The sequence below is a fragment of the Alligator mississippiensis genome, chromosome 8, assembly GCF_030867095.1.
Source record: "Alligator mississippiensis isolate rAllMis1 chromosome 8, rAllMis1, whole genome shotgun sequence".
Classification (NCBI taxonomy): Eukaryota; Metazoa; Chordata; order Crocodylia; family Alligatoridae; genus Alligator; species Alligator mississippiensis.
The window spans coordinates 64,732,129-64,752,606 of NC_081831.1; the positions used below are offsets into that span (position 1 = coordinate 64,732,129).

Below are 20,478 nucleotides of genomic sequence, written 5' to 3' on the forward strand. Positions count from 1 at the left end.
TTTACACCAAAGCACCTTGTCCTATGTCCTGCTTTGGTACTTTTTCTGCTGGGCCCACCCCGACTGTCCCCCTCAGCACGCAAGGTACTTATGTTCATACCAATGAAATACCATATTTGTGTAGCCCCTTAAAAATAAAACTGATGTCACTGCTCAGTTTGGCCCAGAGACTCCAGTAGGGATTCCATCCGGTGACAGCAGATGCAAGCCGTCTTGTGTGTAAGAGTTAGCTTTTCTATTCCATCTGCTAATCTTTTCTCCTCACTCTCCTGGAAATTAAACATCACCTGAGGCTGCCATTCCAACCTTAAATTGATGTTTGTGCAAGTAAGTGGTTTTGTACAGGGGGAAAAGAAAAGGAATCCAATGGTGTAATTTTAGGATCAAGGGTCTAATCTGTGATTAATAATTAAGGCTTTTCCTGCAATTAAAGCACAAAAGGCCAAACCCCACACAAAGGGAGACTAGAAGATCTGAAGTTAAGACTCACACTTCATCCAAGTAACTGGCAGAGTAGCTACCTTCCAAGGATCTGGCATGCTTTTGAGAAGAGGTGGAGACCATGTCTCCCAGCTGTATAGGAACAACAGGCATTCCTAATGCACAACATCCTGTGCGTCTGTCCACAAATCCCTTCCTTGCTTATAAGAGGAAGATAATTCACAGTCAGTGCCACAGTTGGTAGGATCATGCATAACATGCAGTGTGCTGAGGCAGGTCTCTGGCATGTGCCTTCTTCATACCAGTCCAACTTTATACGGTTTTTCCCCAGGTGACTGCAATAGTTCTAAGTTCAGATCTGGGTGCTCCCTATTCAATCCAGGTGAGAAGAAAGCATTGCTTTCCATTTACATAATTATTCTTGAGGCCTGCATGACCTCCTCATATTATACAACTGTACTGGAAGTTAGGTAACTTCTTAATAAAACGCATCATTTAAAAATCCTTAACTATGGTTCTGGGTGAGGGGGTAGTTAGAGAAAGCAGCACAGTAAAGATCAAGAAGGCAATTCCCATCCTGGTTTAAAAGAATTTTTCATTACCGAGAACTTTAAAAAGAGCCCATCAAACCATTAATCTATGCCCAATCATTATCTAATGTTGCTTCTGCTGATTATATGGCAATTCTGTAATCAACTCCTTGCATCTTATAGGGAAATTCTAATAGAATTTAATAGGGTTGATAGCGCTTGATAGCTTAATTAAAAAAAAAAAAATCTATTTTCTGTAGGCTTTTTAAAATAGAAATCCTGTAATACTATCCTATAGGAAAGTAAAGGATACAGCTTAAACTACCAATAGAAAGTTTATTTCCTATAGCACTTTTCCCATAGGGTTTCATTTATCAGCACAAGTGAGCCAGCCATGAAATTGCATGGATTGTCTCTGCCCTAGCTTTGAATACGATGCACATGAAGAGAAATTTACCCAGCACAGCATTATGAAACACATTCCAACTAATTTTATGGCTGTGTGTAGAGATGTCACCTGCTAGATTATCCTACAGTAAAGTCATAAAGCAGTGAAGGAAGTTGAAAGTAAAATTCTGGTTTGGCTGCACCCATGCAAAATCTTGATTATCATCAGAGAACCAGCAGTTTGACCAAAGGTACATTCAGTGCATCTTGGATACATTAAGGACCAAATCCAAACTCAAAACAAATAGCCAAATAATAACCCAAGAATGCATGATACAGCTGACAAAAGAGGTTACGAAGGTATCCTCTAGGCTCCCTCCAGCCAAGGTGCTCTTTTCATCAAATCAATCCTTCGGGCTGCTCTAATGCATACTGCTGTCAATGGCAATGGTTAGTTGTGCCTAATTGATAAAACCACTGATGGAGGATTTATATCACCTGCTAATGCTCCTACATCTAGGTTGTTTCATCAGGGTTAGGGCTTCTGGAAGTGAAGGCCTGTGCCTGTGGTGTAAAGCAGCTGGAGAAAAATTCAGAGCTATCATTTTCAAGTCACCTAAAATCTATCTATCTAAAAAGATTTTGGTAGCATTGAAGTGATGCTGTAGCTGTGATGGTCCAGGAAATAAGTAAGAGGCAAGAGTCTGTGTGAGAGTTTCTATAAAAGATAACACCTGCAACAACTTCTCTAACTAAAAATGTTACATTTCAAAACTCTTCCCTGTTCTTGAGGTTCTCTAATGTCTTCTCTAAATCTGAAGAAAAAATTATTGTAAACTACCCTGACTCTATTTATATGCTACTCTCTTCAAAAAAGAAGGGGGAAACAAGCAGCTTTTGTTTTAAAAAACCAAAATCCTAATACAGTAGGTACAGAAAAGACCTCCAGATGATCTAAACTGCCTTCCCTTGCATATTTACAGGCTGAAGAGCACAATAGTTACTTGCTTAAATACGCCGGGTCCTATTCTGTTCCCAGGTACACCTCTGCAATCCCACCAACTTCAGTATGGCTGCATCTATACCTGAACTTGCTCCTACAAGGTAAGAATTTTCTTGTTTCTTACTGACGTGTCAGTTCATGCACACATGAGCACAGACACCCCCTACCTTAAGTTTTCTCTTACTATGTTATTTCAGCTGTAAATGTTCTTGATCTTATCCTAACTTAAAGCTGTGCCAGGTGATATCAGAAACAGCTTTTCTTAGAAGCATTGTTATCCTACACTGTGTGCACATATTTACACTTTAAACCAAATATTTATCTTTAATTTCTCCTCCTTAAAAACACTATAGGGCTTTCCTACCAGTTAAATGGTGGAATGATCATCCTGGAGACCAAAGTCGTCTCTTTACCCAAAACTCAGGGCAGAAACAGCATTAGCTTCCAGACCTTCACCTGCCAATGTGCTGCAAAGCCCAACTCACTAGAGCAGATGCCAGGATGAGCGGATAAACTTTCTTTAGGTCTACTCAGTCATTCATGACCCTTTCTACTAGGACTGCTAATCAAGTAGCCAAATGGTGACAACTGTCTTTATGGGGTTTTGGTCAGAGACTCTTGTCCATTAAATTTATTTCAGCTAGGACACAGAATGGACATCAGATGGTAACTTGGAATCCAGGTAATGATTTAAACAAGAGTTTTCTTGGACTAAAGTTCACAAGGCAGGCACTGACTTCGGTATTTCTGTACAAAGAACTAATACCAAACCTCTCCTTTTATCTGTTATTAAGATGCAACCTTTTTAATGTGTAAGAGCCTCTTACAACCTGGCCTGATGTCATTTGATCAGGTTCACATAATCACTGAAGATGATTTGAAGTCTAGCAAACAAATTTAACTCCAAACACAAAAAGGAGCTCAACATTACTTTTTCCAAAAACTGAAAAAAACTACACTAGCCCATTTAAAGAACAATCAGCCAGCCACAGTTTGCTTTTAAATGACAAGCCTGCTCTAGAGGTCAGGACAAACAGGTCTCAAATGGACATGCAATATCTTGATCTGAGACAGTAAAGCTGACTGGGACATTCTGGATCACATAGACAGTTCCTTGTTTGGACCCTGATCCTACAAATGTCTTCCCTGGGCAGTTCCTCAAGGTTACAAATACAGAAGCCCACTGAACTCAGCAGAGCTCTGCACAGGTACATGGGGCCCTTGCAGAGCCAGCTGCAAAATCAAGGACTCTGAAATCAAGCTTTGGTTCACTTCCAATTTTTTTTCCATGCTTCACCTTCATTTATTTTCTAAATATTGCCCCCAATCCTCTCTCAGCCACATTAGCAATGCCTTCTATTCATGACTTCATAGATCTTCCCTAGCACCTGTTTCATATCTAGTGCTTTCATGCTTGTTGACTCTGGTCATTCCCCTAGCCCTCCTTTGAATTACTTGAACATTTACAGTATGAAAAGAAAACTTGCCAAATATTTCCATATTTTTGTGAACTGAGACAAAACTTCCTGTGCCAAACTTCAATCTAGGGTAACACTTGTTTTATCAGTTAGAAACCCCAGAACATAAGCTGATGCGGGGCTGTCAAAAGTTAAGTAGCTCTTCCTGCACAGACGCAACAATAAGTAGATGAGAGAAAAAAGTCAAATGAGGATTTTGTTGTTGTTTTGTTTTTTACAATATTTGGGCAACACATAAGCACACCTGAGAGACCACAGCTGCAAACTCTTTGGCAAAGCAGAGAAATCAGAATAAAATTATGCCTTAATTTTCTGCAGTTCCCATCTCAAAAACAAAACAAAAAAACAAAAAAAAAACCAAACAAAAAAAAATGCAGCTATTAGACCAGCTGAAAGAAAAGATACTAGAGTTCTGTGAAAATCCACAACAATAGTAAACACATTACAAACTACAGACATTTCAAATCATTTTTACAACCTGCTATTAAAACAAAATGAGAACTCTACTACCTTAAATTTGTAAACGTTTACTTTATATTTAGGAAACTTAGCAAACTACTCAGTCTTGTATGCCCCACAATTTTTAATACCACTGGAACCATTATAGTATCAAAACATTTAGTTTTAAGCCACTGAGCTCTTCATTTTAATAATAAGTTGCACAGAATGCATCTTAATCCATTTCATCAAGTTACTCATGAACATTGTGATTAAGAGTCTGAAATTAGAGAGGCCTCATGTTATCAGGCTTATTTGAGGCAAAATTAAAAACTTTATCTAGCCAACTTTCAAGAGCGTTTTTTCCTCCCCACCCTTCGGTTCTCATTTTTAGGTGTATTTTTAACTCTTCTACTCTCCATCTGTTTGAAGCTAAAAATCCATTTTCCTTACAGGCTGTCCCTCGTTATATCCAGTGGGTCTAATTCTCCACCCCATTACACTGGTTTTATGCCACTGTAACTGCATTAGTTTCAGCTGAGTTATTTGTGTGCAATGGAGTGGAGAAACTGATTCATTGTGTACATGGACACGTGTGTATAGATGGGGTTTGCTTTTTCCTTATTGTAGGACTGTTTATTAACTTTGACGCAGCACAGAACTTGCAGCTCAAGGGAATATGGGACCTTGAGCTACTTTTGTGACATTCTGAACTTTTCCAGGACCTGCAGAGACTACAGCATGTTTATGCAACCCTAAATTATGGCAGGCTTTCCTAGGCTGTCCAGCATCTCCACAGCACTCCACTCTCTAGCCCTGCTCCTGGCTTATCCCTACATGAGGGCTTGTTGAAAATCCTTGAAAGGTTATTTTAAGGCTGTTTTATAGCCTCTGCACCAGGGAAATCCTCCCACAACTGGATACATGATGGTGCTTTATGCAGCTGTGGTCCTCCTACCTGACAGAAAGGGCCAGAATGAGGGAGGGTGTGAAAATCTCACCCATATTTCTAGCTTGTTTGTTTAAATAATGCCAAATACTTCACTTTATCTTGCCGAGACAAGCAGTTATCACAAAGAAATGCACAACCGAAACACAGCAAGATTATTCCAACTAAACAACCACCCTTAGACATCTTACACTAAACCCTTCCTGAAAAACACTTTTGATCTCCACAGATATAAAGTATTCTTTCTCGACTTCAAAACTCCTCTAAAGTGACTACACAATCATGTTGCCATCTCCCAATTTATTTATAGGCTCTTCTATGATGCATATCTCCACAGCATCTGAAAATGCCATCCTCACAGCCTTGCTCTAGGGTAAGGCAGCATTTTGGTAGCAGCTACTTGTCCTGAGTTCAGTGGGGTTAGCACAGACCCAAGCAGTAATTTTCACTTTGCTTTAGAGCAGTGGTTTGCAAACTTCTAAGACTCAAAGCACCCGTCATGAGGCCCCCCCTCAGAAAGCGCTGGCTCTTAAAAAAAAAAAAAAAAAAAAAAAAAAAAAGTGAAAATTAACTACAGAAACAAAATGGAGCAATCCTTCTGTAGCAAAGAACTACAGCCCCCCCAACATTTGGTTAATAACTTGATGCTATTGGGTGCCTGTACATGCGAGGGGGATTTAGTCCTTGGATTTGTGTTGGAAATCTCTGGGTAGATCTCGTGAATCACCTTTGCACACCCTAACAGTGATAACACTGCATGGTACCCTTAAAAGGAGCTCAAGATCTCCCCTAGTAATGCTAGCATGGTGTGTCACCCTTCAAAGGATCTCAAGGCCCTCTGGGGTGCCACAGGCCCCCTGGTGCCACCCTTCAAAGGATCTCAAGGCCCTCTGGGGTGCCACCCTTCAAAAGATGTCAGGGTCTCCCCAGCAGTGCACAGCACTTTTAAAAGGAGAGACCCTTGAGACCCCCCCCCCCCCGGGGGACTGCAGGTCTTCAGTGGCACCCTGAAAAGGATCTCAACCCCCCCCCCCAAGCAGTGCGAACATTGTGTCACCCCACAACACCCCAAAACGTATCTCAAGGTCTCTCCAGCAGTGCTAACATTGCGGGGCACCCTTAGAAGGAGCTCGAGCCCCTCGGGGAGCTCCATGAAAAGGACCCCCCCCCCCCAGTGCTAGCATTGCACAGCACCTTTAAGAAGAGCTCAAGGTCCCCCGGGGTGCTGCAGGTCTCCGGCGACGCCCTGAAAAGGATCCCGCTGCCTCCGGGGTGCCGCAGCCCGGGCAGGCGCAGGCCCCGAGGAGAGGCGGTGCGGTGCGGGTGCGGGGAAGCCGTCCCGGCTGCTGCCGGAGTCCCCGGGGAGCGGCGCGGGGCGGCGCGGGGCGGGACTCCCCGCCCGCACACGTCACCCGCAGCCCGCTCCCGCCCCGCTCACCTGCTCCCCGGCGCCTCCACCCGCCGGGGCCGCGTGTCCCCGGGGAGGAGGGGGGGCTGCAGGCGCCCCTCGCTCGCAAGCAGGTCCCCCCGGGAGCTCACCTGGGCTGGGGGTCGGCTCGGCGGCTCCTCCGGCAAGTTTCCGGGCGGAGGAAGAAAGTCGAAACCAGCGCGAGGGGGAGGAGGCAGCGCAGCCGCCCAGGTGCCTGCCCGAGCCCGCCCGTCCGCACCTGGCGCCGGGGCCCCCCGCCCCGGGCAGCGGCACCTGGCACCCGCCCCGCTCCCGGCACCGGGCACCTTTGTGCCCCCCGCCTCGCCTCGCCTCGCCTCGCCCGGGGTCCCCAGCCCCTGCCCCAGTGCCCGGGGAGGGGGCACCAGGTCCTGCTCAGTGCCGCCTGGCGCACGTCCACCTGCGCTGGGGCTGCCCTGGTCAGTCCTGTACCGAGGCAGCGGTCCCGGGGAGCAGCACAAGCCCCAGGCCGCGGAGGTCCCAAGCCCAAGCCGGGTCCGAGCTCAGGGATGCACCGAGGCCCAAGCCAGGGGGTGGGAGGAGGTGGCTGGGCCAGCACTCCTGCTGCAGGCCTGGTCGGCCGCTCTGTGTCCCTCCCGTCCCTTGGCAGATGGCGAGCAGATGGATGGGGATGGCCTGTATTTCATCCGAACCCCATCCCTGTTTGTTTACTGAGGTGAGCCTATGCAAATGTCAAGCTGTCAAGTCTCCCGTTTCCGTCCCTCCAGAGGTTTCCTCTGCACTTAACAGAGGATGTCGTCACACTTCTGTCTTGCCAGCAAATGTTTTGCCCCTTTTCTAAGGGACGGGAAGAGGATAGATCACAAACCCTGTTAGACTATATGCATAAATTTGAACTTCCACTGCCAGTAGTCAATAATTGACCCACCAGTACCGGGCAGGTTGAGAAGCCTGTTGTCGGATTATCCTTGTGGTAACAAAGCCCACGTGCATCTCAGGCCAGCTTCTATAAATCTGGTCAAAGGTAAATAAAAATTGTCTCTATTTTAATTGTATCCCTCTCCCCTTCCTTTTCATATTGCTTATCTTCTTAGGGCCCTGTCCATTCAATGGCCCTGCCCTTTTAGCATTCAAAATTCAGCACATGTCAAGTACCTAACATCTTTGCAGGACTGGGACCTTTGACTGCATGCTTATTGGTGTCAGGACTGTGTGTGTAGAGCATTTAGTACAGTTTAAGTGCCACCAGAATGAAAAATAATTCATCAAATGGGGGACACTACAGATTATTCAGGTGCCTACTACTGACCCAATTAACTGCCATCTAATTCCTAAATTTGACTCAGATAATTAGACTATGAATAGTAAAAAATAATTAGCTATTCTAAATGGGGATTCTTTTTTTTTTTTTAATTTGTAGAAAAAAACAGTAACAATTCAAACAATGTCACCCAGATCTTATGCTGCATTGTGTCTCAATGCAAATATTAAAATGTTTTGCAAATGCTAGCCATAGTCCTCATTCTTCAGCTCTAAGGAAACCGTACCTTTGTTAACGACAGTGGATATGCTCATATAGACAGGGTTCGGGGGTCTTAAGCACTGTGTCCTGACATGACAGAGGAATTCAAGACATGTTGGCAATACTAAGGCTCTGTCTGCACTAAGACTGAAAAACTGGCACTAAATTTGCTAGAGTAAACCCAGCCGAAGAAACTCATACTTTAATCACCATGACTACAAGTGTGCTGTGGTCGTGTCTATGGCTTTACCTTAATTATGATAGGAAGGAAGAAGGCCCTGGAAGAACTTTTGCTACAAAGGAAAGGGATATCCTCCTTATTAAGGCAGGATGCACAATTCAAATGTTATTGAAGGCCCTTGCAAGGTACTTTCCACTAGGCAGGGTCACCATTAGCAGGATTCACTCTGATTGTGTCACCCTGCAGCATGTAAAAAAAATGGGAAGCGGTATTGAGCCATGATTGCATACTGCCATGTAAGAGGCAATGGGTTTTTGGGGTGATATCTTTTATTGGACCAACAGTATAGTTGGGAGAGATCTTAGATAAGTGTTCAGGCATAAGTGCCCTTCCTCAGGCCTGGGCTACATCTCTTTGTTCAGTTGATAAGTATGTACTGTTTAAATTGATCCCTAATGGCAGGGGTGTCAAATATGTGGCTTGTAGACTGGATCTGGCCCTTGGAGCTCAGTTGTCTGGTCTGCGGGGCTCCCAGAGGGTCTGGGAATTTAGGAGTGGAACAAGCGAGAGCAGGGCCTACAGCTGAAATCCAGGGTATAGAGCCCTGTTGGGACACATATCAGCAGCGGGAAGTGAGTGATGACAACCCCTATGGCTGTGACTGCCATATACCCTGACAGGACCACTGCCTACCCTGCTGCCAATGCTGCTGGATCCACATCCAGCCCAGGGGCCCCAGTAACTTTGAAACCCTTGCTTTGTGGAGTAGGTTAACTAAAAAATGTTTCTCAGTTTTTCTGGGGTTCTCTATAGTTGTGCTGTATAGTTGGAATTGTGTGCATTAGCCAGATGGTAAGTCCTCTGGGGATGATGTTACAAAATTATGTCTCTTGCACAAGCTTGGAAAGAAGATGTCACTATGCAGGCTGGTTTCTTTTTTCTTTATGTTGTGGATTTTCCATTGTAAATGCCAAATGTCAATATCTTCCACGTTGTGGTAGTGTTGGAGTGATGCGGTAGCTATGATGGTCCAGGAAATATACCACCTGAGGGAAAGCTGTAAAGCTCTCCCAACAATGTAGTTGGTCCAAGAAAATATATCATCCCAAAAATCCTTGCCTCGCATGTTTCCTGAACCATCTCTCCACCACTACTAGTGCAGTGTAAGCCAGAAAGAGATGCAGGTGCTGCAGAGACACAGGGCCTCTGTATGGATTATCCTGGTTTTCATGGACCTTGGGCAATTTCTGCAGTTGTTTGAAGATAGGCTTGGAAATTTAGGAAAAAGAAATCCCTTGGAAATTCCAAGTGGAAGCAAATCTTTAGAATCAGCCCATTAGAAATCTCCCTTAGTGGACACTCCCCAAAGATTTTAATCATCTACCAGGGCCCATTTTCCATAAATTGGACAATCTTGGCCATATATAATTAAGATGTGGTGAAAGTTAATTATATAATTGTACTGGAATGTTGTTTGGTTTAGCTTTGCAAAAGAGGAGTCATACTGAGTCATGACTGCTAATAGTCTCAGTCTGTTCACTGTAGGCTAAAGGTCTTGTCACTCTAGCTATGTTTTCACTGCAGAGTTAACATCAGTGTGGGTAACTCAAATTAACACCTCTCAAGTCAGCTCAGCTTGGGTGAGAGTAGCTAAACTATAAAATGGAAAACTTGATAGAGTGTTTATGTTAACGGGTGATGAGTTGTTTGTACTTGACCTGTAGCGGTAACCTATGATGGGCCAGTTAACAGGAGGTGAAAGTTAAGCAGTTTTGTGCCTGGTAACTCTGAAGTTACAATTTGAGTTAAACCTTCGGTGAAGACAAGCTCTGTATTGCCTAGCTGTTCTGTTCCTGTCTCAATCGGGTTAAAATATTTTTTCCATTAGCATTGCTGGCTGCCCCTCACAGTCATTGGTCTTTATTTCTTTCTACCATCAACTTTCTTTAAAAAAAAAGTTCTTATACTAAATAATGTTATTTCTAGTTAGACTAGCTTATCTTCGCTTCTTTGATGTATCTTCCTTTTTTCAGAGAAAATCGAATGATTTTCATTTGAATTCTTATCTGCTCTGACTGCTGATTCCCTTATTTTAAGTCATAATCCCCTGTTAATGATGTCACAGTCATGACAAGAGAAACAGAAAGGCCACGTCCACCCAAGCAGGGGCATGCCTTTGCAGCAACATAAATAATAGTGGCACAGATTTGTGCAGCTACTTTGTGCTGCAATGCATGCCCCTGCTCATGCAGTTTGCAGCAGGACACATTGTCCCACTCCTCCCTGTGCTGCAGGGGGGCTGGCTAGGGTACACGATGCCTCGGCATGGGGCTACCCAGCTGGCCTCAGCCATCCGGGGAGTGGCACATGGAGAAGTACCCATCTTGAGGCACACTGCACCCCAGCGAGCCAGGGAGCAGCTGGCTGGGGTGCAGGGTACCTTGAGACGGGGGCTCTGCAGCACATGGAGACAGGGGAGTAGGCAGCTCTGGGCTGCCTGCTCCTCCACCTTTGCCAGGTGTAGCTCTCTGGCTGGCTGGGGCACAGGGTGCCTCAGTGTTGGGGCTCCACAGTGTACAGCGATGGGGGAGCAAGCAGTCCTGGGCTGCCCACCCCCTGTCTCTGCATTTGTCCCAGCACATGGTACTTCGGCATGCTTTGCGCCACCTTTTATTTGGTGGGGGGGGTTGCTACCAGTAAATCCCAGAAGCAAATTTTGCCCCAGTGCTGTAAATTAGCAGCATGGGACAGAGTTTAACATGTAACACATGCAGTTTGTGGCACTGCAAAGAGATTTGTGCCACAAACCACGTGCCTGCACATTGGGATCTGGCCCAAGGGTGTGAACCAAAGTCAGTCCTGGTACATGACTACCTGCTTACACCTGGACTGAGTTTGGCAAATATAAGAACAAAATATATTTTGTTGGAAGTACAATATGTTTAATAAACATGCAGGTAGAGAAAATATTTCACAAGGAGATATAAAAAACACATTTGTAAATTCCAAAAAAGGAAATGAAATAGGTAGGCACATTGCAATTGAAGTAAACAACAGATTGAAGGGAGAAGCAAAATCAAATCACACAAAAACTTAAAGGTCAGTTTAATATTGTTAATGTAAATGCAAAGCCTTGTTAACCTAAAGTTTTCCTTGTACAACAAATATATGGCAAGGTCCTCATTTGGGTTCCAACCTTGAAGCTTCAGCACAAAGAAACTCAAACATCCATCCTACACAGCAAGAATGTAAGTAACCTTCAAAGATAAATGATTCTCACAAGTAAGGAGAGGGCGTCATCTCAGCAAACTATGATTAGATAGGTATGGAATCTCTTTTGCGGGAAGTTGTGAAAACAATTCCAGAAGAAAGCTCACATGCATGTGGACACTGCTGATTTTGGTGACTCCAGTCATGTAAATTCTGGTCACATTAGTTCTTACAGCTGCCACTGCAGCTCTGTTTGTTATGCCCTCTTTTAATATGGGATTGACATATTATTATCCCTTTGTATGATGCATACACAGGTTCTATGAAACACATCAATTTCTAGGGAATGGAAATGGTGGAAGACCCAAATCTTGAAACATTTGCGTGGCTAGGATCTGGAACCAACTTCCAAGCAAAGTGGTGCTGGCTCCTACCCTGGGGGTCTTTAAGAGGAGGTTAGACAAACACCTTGCTGGAATTGTTTGACCCCAGTACTTTTTCTTGCCATGGCAAGGGGTTGGACTTGATGATCTGCTCAGGTCCCTTCCAACCCTACCAACTATGAAACTATAAGTAGATTAGACAATATGCTAGAACAGTGGTTCCCAACCTTTTTAGATCACGGACTGGCAAACCACTGACCAGAAGTGACCATGGACCAGCAAACTGTGGACCAGCATACTGCAGAGTAGAAGTGACTATACTGAGTACAAAAAAAAGATTAGCCGCTGATCCGCAGTATGGTGGTCACTTCCGGACTTCTGGTCCAGCAGCCAACCCTCCTGCGGACTGGCAACCAACCCTTCGTAACCTAGTACCAGCCACGGCCCAGGGGTTGGGAACCTCTGTACTAGAAAATCTAACACTGGCCATTGATGACTTGATCTGTCTTTCCTATGATATTCTTTATAGTCCATTAATCATTCGTAGTGTCAGAGTATTTGGATGGATAGGTCTTTAAAATGTTTTCATTATAAATAAGTAGAATGACCCTCTCTTTATAAATAAATACGTTTGTGGTGGATAAAAAAAGACATCTGGCTTTTCTTAGCAAAGGGTAGTACATCTGTCTTTTCTCAGAAGGGGAGGAACCTTCAGTATTTGCTATTAAAGCTGAGGAGCCTAAAATAAATAGCTTGCATTAGTAATTCTTCCTTGGGTTACTCCATGAATAATTGTGATGGCTAGTTCGTAATTTTTAAATGATATTTACACTTCAAATGTAGTAGGTGATTTTTTAATTAATATTTTTATTTCTCTGGCAGTGTATTCAGGTTGGCATTTTTTCAATGAGATTTTGTTGCAACATAGTATCTATTAGAGTGAAAGCTATTTTAGTAACATGAAAATACTACTTTATTTCTTCCAAGGCCAAATCCAGGCTTCCTTAAAGTCTGTGATTTGATATTTCCTTGACCTCCTGTAATGTTATTTTATATTAGGACATTACCCTGTGAGCTGCCAAGCTCACCCAACTTCCCTTAAAGGGATCTTTAGAATATGATATTGTTAAAGTCTTAGACAATAGTGTTATAGATAAATCATGGTTTTGAATTTACCTCACAGATTTAGTTTCACTGTCTTTCCTATTTACATACAAACTGAGAGCTGATATTAACTATTTCCAAACCAAATACAAGAATGTAATCTGTGCAATATAACAAGGTTCTACTCTTACCCAATATTGCTTATTATAAGCTTATCATGTTTCTGACTCAAATGATGGCTTGAATGCATGCAGGACTAAGAACTTGTTTTTTAGATGTTGAGCTATGTATTTCTCCTTGACTTATGGAGCTGGGAATGCCTAGCATATCTGAAAACCAGGGGCCAAACAATTTTCTTGCTGTCCCTTCAGATTTGACTATTTTTCTTAAAAGATGGATACGTGTGGTTCTTTGATGTAAGTTCTACCTACTTTCTGTGCATTTCTTTATGCCCCCAAAAAGATGGATGCTGACATTTCTGTATAGTTTTCATAGCTGAAAATGCTTCTAAATTGTTGGTGGCTAGGTTTTTCATGTCTGACATGACAAAAAAAAATTATGAAAGGAGTTTATAGGCTATAAATTCAGAAATAATTTGACCCTGGCCCTAGCTGCCTCTGTTCTAAATCATACAAAACTAATTATGTTAACATTTTTAAAATGAGTGTTTTGACTTTATTAGAGCTCAGATCACTGACCCAGTGAATAATTTTGTCACTTAGGCTGAAATCACTACGTAAAACCAGCTGCCAGAATTGACCTAAATACAAGCAAAGCCAGAGACTAGTTGGGTTCCTGCTTTTTTTCTGTAGCCCCTCTCTACTTCTCTGACAGCTGGGCTGGTGGGAAAGGCTACTTATGTCATAATTTCCTTCTTCCATCCCATCTCTTCTCTACCAGGGTCCCACAAATCACAAGTGTTGCCAGCCCACTTTGAAGCTGTGCTGCCTGGTTGCTACACTCCCTCCCAATGGAGCAGGAATTTCAGACAGTTTGCAAACTTATCCTTTCTTGGATCCAGCAACATCTATATTGAGTGTGTCCAGGGCATGGATCTGAGAATATAGAGTGATGTTTCCAGTGCATGTTCAGACCTTCTTCATTACTTCAGGATATTGATAAGTCAGTTCTGTTCTCAAGCAGGCCAGTGTAAATGTAAGGTGTCCCATTGACTTCTGTTCATGTTTTTGCAGCTACCCTTTACATTGAGCTCTTTAAAAATGTTATTCAATACCCTTCTGGCAACCTGAATGCCAGCCACTTTCCTCTGCCACAGGATATGCTGCTTGGGTGATTTGAACTGCAGCAAAACAGAACAAAGGATGTCTGTTTTGTGCTTGGCCACACACAATGATTTGCTAAAAAGATTAAAGGAGAAGCTTGGTTGGTATACCTTCTTACAAGAACCATATCTTCCTATTAACTGTGCTTCCTGACTCAATTCTAGAGACCTCCAGTTACGCAAATATGGCATTCTCCTCAATCCCAATAATTACTTTGTCAAGTCTTAGGAAGGAGAGTGAGCAATAATGAAGGGAATGTTGAACTTTGATAGCTACGTAGGTTATAATTACAGAACAAAAATGAAGATTGTAGAAACCACAAAGGGGCTTATATTTCTCCTGGAACTGGCAGGATACACCCACTAGTTTTTTATCAACAGTTTTGAGGAAGTGGTAGCTAGACCTTTCCTTCCAACAGATCCAAAAGCATTTCAGATGCAGACAACGTACTCATAGAAATTGCCCCACTATCCCTTGAAATACAACTACTTCTGAGGTGGGAGAGGACAGTAATTTCACAATTATTCAACAGCATACAAGACTTTAGTGACTGAGCAGTTCTGCATGTTGGGTGACAGTGGTACACAGGGCAGCAGCTACAGCTGGATTACTGGTGGCAGCAGTGATGGCAGCTGAGCTAGGAGCATGGTGGCTGCTATTTTTGTACCCCCTCCCTCCACTAAATCAGTGCCCAGGACTAGTGCCCCACTCACTGCACTTTAGTGACTAAGCAGCACAAATTAGAGAGGTTTGAAAAGAAGAATGTGAGATGGTTGCAAGACTCATCTTGAAAAGATTTAAAATGGGCTTAGACCCCTATCAGGTTGGTTATACTTTATTATCCCTCAAATCATTGTTTAGGCAAAGAGACATATTTCTGATAAGGTTATGCACCCTGTAACTAGAGGGAAAAATCATGTCCTGAGGAAAACTGAGATCTAGGGTTCAGCACATGCATACACCCATACTGCCTCTCTCTCAGCATTCCTAACTGAATGGGTGGGAGGCAATTTCCTTGTAGCAAAGATATCCAGTAAATAGGATTATCTATTAACAAGATAATCCACTAGAAGAATCTGTAACAACCCAGAGAGAGAGCAGAGGTATAAGCCATGTAGCCAAGGTGCAGGTATACTCTTAAAAGTAATTCTCTGAAGCACCACTGTGGGGTTCAATATTAATTCTCTCTCATTGATTCCTGATCCAGGTTGTTTTATTTCCAAATCTGAAGATTAATTTTTCTTGCAGGTGTTTGGGACAGTTTGCAGAGCTCCAGAGGGATGTAGAACTTAAACTGTTGTCCTTCTGGCTCTCAGCATCACTAGTGATTGTGGTAAAAGCATGGTGTGGTGACTAACCCCTAGGACTGGGAAATTAGGGTTCTAATCCCAGTTTCGGCAGAGACCGTGCATGGTCTGGGTCAAGCCTCTGAAGTATTTGTGCACTAGATGATGTACAGTGGGATGATGGCATTTCCCTGCCTATATCATCCTGCAGGGTATTTGCAAAACACTTTGTAAGTCTTGGACAGAAGGTACGATGCTGGTATAAAGCACCATAGCTTTTGTTTTTAGATCTGGGGAAAATGATGCAAACCATTCCTGTGAGCATTTACTCAATTTTTAAATGAATTATATAATAACTTACTCCTGTCTCCCTCTACATAGACACCATTCTGTTGTAGGTAGACCCAGCTGCAGGATCCCACATGCTTCTCAGCCTGCCTGGTCTGGACAGAACCTAATTGTTTTTTCTGAGTCTGTAACACAGTGTCCCAGTCTCAAGGATCCTTTGCATGAGGTTTTGTTTGGGAAGTGGAATACTGCAGTCCTAGGGCCCCTGTATTGCAGAATCAGTGTCTCATCTTCCCCACTTCCTTCGTTGCTTACGCAAGCTCTATCAATGTCACCTTGGTTATTTTCAACTCCAGGGTTTAGTGTAACCCCTCCTGGGACTCTGCTACAAGAAGCTAAGAACACAGCTTTGGTGCAAAAGATTTTCTTAACCTTAGTGACAGACTGCAGTAGAATAACAAAAGTTCTCAGTTGTTTCTTCCCCTTTTTGCTAAATTTACCCTCTTCTGTCAATGTAAGGCAATGTCAGCCCTTCAGACCACGAAGAGTCCCTCGTGCCTTCTCTCTCAACCCAGTTCTTCTTGCATGTAGTGAAAGATAATTTTCCTCTCCACAGAAAGCACCTCTCATCTTTTAATATTGTCAGTCTTCTTTTTTTATTATATTTCCAGGCTTCATTATTCCATGAAGCTGGGTAAGCGGTTGCAAAAATCGAAGTTGATGAATCTAGATGAACCTCTTATGGCTTCTGGTCATAATCATTCAATAAGGTGACAAGCACCTTTCCTGGGTTAAGCATTTTTTTGGAATACATTACAGTAGTCTCAGGCAAAGTTAGACATGTGTTGAATTCCTAATATGAAGTGGATGTTTGAATCTAAAATTGAGGTTTTGGTACAACAGGGAGCCCACAACTGCCCATCACATTGTCTTTATAGCATTTTAGATTCATTTTCCATTAACGTTTACATAACCAAGTTTTACTGATGTTAACATACCTGTAGCAATTGAAATTTACCCTTGAACAGGGAAAGCATCCAGCAGTACCCAGTCAGTCATAAGGCGGTCCTTCGATTTAACTGGCACAAGTTTAAAATATTCATGAAATCCAATGAAGAATTGTGTTAAAGAAATGCAGTTCATTTGACGAGATAGCTACTTTCTTTAATATTCTTCTGTCAGGAAAAAAAGGAGGTAAAGTTTTTTGTTAGGCTTTGGTTATTAAGATACTGCATTTAGAACTGAGGAAACAATTTAGACAATACATGGACTCTAGCTTCGTGACCCATATCTGTGTAGGCTCTGCAAGAGGTGACAGGAGTCCTTTTATTGTTTTGGCCAGTGACTTGAGCAGATAGAAATTTAAGAAGTAGCGCACATTTCTGACTGTAATAAAAAAAACTTTAAATGGCCGTACACTGGTTCATACTCTTACCCTTTTCACAATATGTTCATGATGGAGCAGATTCTGAAAGGGGTCTGAACATCTTCCATACTCATTGACAATGTGAGTGCTTTTCTTTTGGATTCTATGTATTCATGTGAAGCTCTTATTGATATTGCACTAATATGAATATTAAGATAGAAGGTGATACTAAACTGAGGTTTCTAAGAGGGTATTTCCTGAAAGACAAACTAAAACTGCTTCCTGGGTCACGGTATGTAGTCACTTACACCAGTGAAATCTTGGCCTGCATTCATTGGAGTGATATTGGTACTATTAATACTCTTAGAACAGGGGGTTCAAACATATCTGGCCCTGCAAGTTGGATGAATGGCATGGGGCTTGTCAATGAGCTCGATCAGGTCTACAGGTACCCCCTCTCCTCCTCTCCCTCCCCCCCCAGCATACATGGCATCCACCTGGGCCAGTCAAGGACACTGGCCAAAGCAGGCACCATGGGTGGCAGGCCCAGGACCCAGCCCAAGCAACCATGATGGGTGGCGCACTTCTTGGGCTTTGCATGTTGGGATGGACCAACACAGCAAAATGGGCAGCACCAGAGGCCAGATTATGGGGCTGTTCAGGCAAGATCCGACCCCCAGGCCATATGTTTGACACCCCTGTCTTACAGCCTATGTACCGAATCACTGTGTACTTTGGACATGTTGTCCAATGGTAAATTTGCTTCAAATTGTATTCTTGGATTTGTTTAATAGACTTAGTGTACTGTTACTGAGAACAGAATTTAGCCTTCACCCCCATTGCTGCTATCTGAATTGCTAAAAATTTTTAGATCTGTACATTGCAGAATAATGATCCTTGTAAAAAAACAACTACAGTTCAATACTCATCCACCATTCGGGCTGCTTCTCAAACTTTTGGGTGAACAAGAAGGCTCCAGTGCACTCGGTGATGTCAGAGGACATAGTACAGAGAACTGAACTGTGGCAAACAGAATATGAGTTACTTTTTCAGTTAATAGGATTTGCTTTATTATTATAGTGAAATATATATTTAAGAAAGAAAGGAGCCTTTCAAAAAGAGTAGCATCCCTCATAGGTACAGCTTTATACATATTTGCAAACTCCCCTCTCAGACACACACTTCTGTGTTTTGAAGTTACTTTTTGTTCAGCCTCACAACCTAGTGGACACATTAAAATCCTGTCTAACTACATTCCTCCTCTTATTGAAAGTTCCTTTCGGCTGACAAGTTCCCTCCCCTATTTATAGCATTTGGTTCTTCCCTTTTCCTTGTTACCTAAGCATCTAAAAGCACTTCAAAGACATAAAACCTCTCAACTCTTCCCAAGATTATAATTTTCATCTTCAGATTACATATATAGGCCAAGTGACTTCTCCAGCACCATGCACATGCTGTGACAGTCAAGAACAGAACTCAAAGGGCTGTTTTGGCTCTTGTTTACACTGAGTCTGTAGATTCTTTTGAGACATAGGACAGAGGGGAGGATTAACTTGATTCAATTTGCTTCAAGAAGCAATTTCTTTAGAGAAGGTGATTTCCTGAAGTATCTCATCACTGGTGGTGAAAGGTGCTTGTCTGGGGAAGTTTTTGAACAGTTTGCAAGAAAGCTCTGCAGCTTAAGACATCTGGGTCTAATTCGTATGTGATACGACTCTACTGAAGTTACAGGAAGAATGAATTTGGCATTCAGATTTCAGAATTTAGCACAAGGACGTAAAAGACAATATGCTAGTTATTGGGAACAGGATTATGAAAGACCTGTTGTGAAATTCTCAGTTCTTAGAAGGCAATCTTATAGGGCAGGAGTTCCCAACATTTAAATGCCCAAGGGCACATTTGAATTTAAAAGAAAAAGCAGCGGGCGCCAATATGAATATTAAACTCCTGGATATGCACATGCACATAGTTTTGTTTGGGGAGGGCATAGTAAGCACCACTCTGTCACTATGTCAGTCAGACTGACTCAGTCTCATTTTGGTGGCTGTTGCATACAGCCTGTGAAAAAATATTGAAGTGTTGCTGTTCTGAGTTCAATCAGCAGTGACAGCATATTTTGTTGGAATAATTATTTTTACTGATTGTGAAAATGCATGTGGGCACACCTCGGGGGCGGGGAAGGAGTGCCATGGTGTCAGTGGGCACTACGTTGAAAACCTCTGTTATAGGGCCAATTTTCCTTTGTGATTGATTCATGATGTGATGATGCATATACAGGCCCATGTGCATCAATTACATCATACATTTTGGCCCCATTCAGAGGAGACCTAATAAATGGTGAGAACTTTAGTTTGGGTCAAGAAAGATAATGATGTAGCAAAATAGGACAGATTTCTAAAGTAAAGGACCACTGGGTACTCCTAAACGGTATATGAGATGCATCCTCATGGACTGCTCTAATAAGCTCTGCTGGCTTCAGCTAATGTTTTGGTTTAAAGTTGTTCCAGAGCAGTGCTGCGTCACCTCTAAAGTGCACATTCACTGCCTGCCCGAAACAGCCTCACAGTTCTGTCTGGGCACCAAAGTGCCACAGGATAAGGAGATGAGGCATTTGTTAAAAATGGTTAAAAAAAATAATGAAAAATTGGCTGTCCTGTGCATCATGGATCATTTGTAAATTAAAGTGAAATTCTTCCATTTCTAGCAACTATAATCCAGCCTGGCTGCGAAGATGGAGCACATGGAATAGCTGCAGCATGTGTTCTTCACACTGTCCACTCTATCCCAGCTTTGATTAGTAATCGGTGATATCTGCACTACCATTTTTCCATAGGAAATTGCATCCATAATACTGAAGGTCAGTGTCCCTTTGAGCCTAAGAGCTGGTCTAAACACATAGCTATCCTATCGATGGTAATACTGTTTCACTGTCTTTAGGGCTACACCACTGCAAAAATCTGTTTACGCTATAACTTATTTCCTATCCCACACAGAAATAACCCATATTAATATAAGCATATTTATACCTAATAAATATATCCATGATATTGCATTCTGTCTGTGGAAGATCTTAGGGAAATTCCTTCCAGGTCTCCTTCTCTCTAGGGACATGTCAATAGAGCTCACCCAAACTGAGGTTTCAGTAGATGAGGTTGTGGAGGAAATCGATAAACTAAACAATAACAAATCACCAATAGGTAGTAAGTTTAGAAGTAACCAAA

General features: G+C 42.8%; 1 protein-coding gene across 1 annotated transcript in view; it reads right to left on the minus strand.

Annotated features, from left to right (window-relative positions):
- The window catches only part of LOC102564606 (ligand of Numb protein X 2), a 43,632-nt gene extending 36,679 nt beyond the window's left edge, over nt 1–6,953 (minus strand). The window contains exon 1 of the mRNA XM_019487843.2: nt 6,766–6,953. The gene's annotated coding sequence lies outside the window, so the exon portion shown is untranslated. The remainder of the gene's footprint in view (nt 1–6,765) is intronic.
- Nucleotides 6,954–20,478: the final 13,525 nt, after the last annotated feature.